The following is a 2,015-nucleotide window of genomic DNA, read 5'->3' as shown; positions in this document are numbered from 1 at the left end:
TGCCTCTGTGCACACAGCTTATTTTAGCACTGGGCTAAGGCATTCCAACTGGTGACAGAATACAAGGCGCCTGGCCACCTCTTCCTTATTCCAAGGACTGCCAGTAAGACTCGTAACTGCAGGCGCTCCCTGAAGTCTTTCCCATCTAAGGGCCCCAGATCGGGGCGGGGGGGGGGGGGGGGGGAGGGGTGCTCTGCAACCATGGAAAACCCAAAGTGGTCCCAGATGGGGTGAGCTGGTGAGGTAAGCTGTGCCCCACACACATTCCTGCCAGCTGGATTTCAGAAGAAGCCAGGTGTGGGTACCAAGGAGGCTTTTTGCCTTTCAGAATTTGATGTCTGCTTCGCTTTCGACAAGCCTCTTTGTAAGCCACCCCTTCTGAATTAGAATCATTTTCCAAAAGCTCTTAAGCTATGATTAATGCCAGGGCTGTTTTTAACAATCATCCTGCCAGTCTTAAGCTGTAGTCATTTTCAATAATTTGGAGTGCTCAAAGGCAAGCCAGGAGTTTGTTGACAACAAAACCCATAAGAGCACAGCCAGGCAGCCACAAAAGATGGAAAAGCAAAGGGACCATTTGGGCTTAGCTGGCTTTCTGCTCCCAGAGTTTCGCCACTAAAAGTTTGATTGAACGCTCACAATGCATTAAGGATCCAACTGTGAACATGGCTCGGCGAGAGGGCTGCCAGCCTGGCTTTTGTGTGAACAAATGAGCAATGTGTTTGGAGGGATCCTGGTTTATTTATGGACATGTGTGGTTCATTCACACCGTCCCCAAACCAGAGAGCCCTCGTTTGTCTTCCCTTTGCCAACATCAAAGACCAGGAAAGAAATGCAGTTGCTTTGCTCTGAGGCTGTTTACTTCCCGTGAATGCTGAGCAAGTCCTGGGCCAGGATTTGAGAACCCAGTTCCACCAATGGCTCCAGCCACTTCCCCAGCCATGTGTATTAAACTAGCCCTCTCTTTCTCATCTTGGCAATTTCATGCTAGAGGATCCATCTGTTTGATAGCCCAAACTGAAGCTATGGCTTGAAATGTCCATGATCACAGATTTACTTAGACACAGCTTCAGAGGCCACTTATTTCTAGCTCATTACTTCCTCGGATAGGAAAGGGTCAGCCATGGGTGATGGGACTTTAACCCGGTGAATTTGGTGTGGTTGATAAATATCTGTGTGTCAATCCAACCGTGCCACCACACTAGCTATGACGTCGGTTATGTTCCTAACCAGGGAGAATACAGACTCCTGGGCAGAGCTTGGAGCTTTCACGAGCTGACTTCTGATAAACTCCCTTCAATCATGAATCACGGCAGGAGCTCCAGACCTGCCTTCCACATGGCCTTTTAGATATCTGCCATGTTCCCTCTTGATCCCTATTGATTTCAAGTCCCTTCCTTCTGAGGCCAAATGAACAGATTTCTAGCGTTTGGTCTCTGAGTCACGTTTCTGTCTTGACCAAGAATGCCCAAGAAGAAACTCAAAATCTGCCAGTGACTCTTCACATTGCTACTCTATTCACCTCTTAGAGAATGCTGCTGGGTTTTCCCGGCAGCTTTTCAAGGGCCTCATTGGAACATCATCCTCTCCAGCATGGCACCTGCCTTAGGATCATGAGGCTTTGGGAAATGAAGTTTCCTCCAAACCTGCTCCTTCCCTTGTATTCCCTTTCTCAGTTGATAGCATCATCAGTCACTCAAACTAGAAACCTGGGAGTCATTCTCAGTTCCTCCCTCTCCCTCGTCTCCCACTTCCAACTTGTTCCCAATTCCTGCCCACTGCCCCCTAAATGCTTCTCCAACTGGACGCAACCTCGTCATTTCCATGTCACTCGCCTAGTCCAGGCCATTTATCTCCAACTGCACGAATGTAACAGCCTCTTCTCTGGATCCCCCGTGCCTCTGCCCCCAGCCCATGGTCAGTCCTAACTGGAGTACGCGGGGTCCCTCCCCTGTTTGGAAACTGTTTTTGGTTGACCTTTGACTGCAGAATAAGTCCAAATGCTCACAGTCTGC

This window comes from Equus caballus, chromosome 7 (assembly GCF_041296265.1).
Source record: "Equus caballus isolate H_3958 breed thoroughbred chromosome 7, TB-T2T, whole genome shotgun sequence".
NCBI lineage: Eukaryota > Metazoa > Chordata > Mammalia > Perissodactyla > Equidae > Equus > Equus caballus.
Note: the sequence above shows the minus strand (reverse complement) of the source record.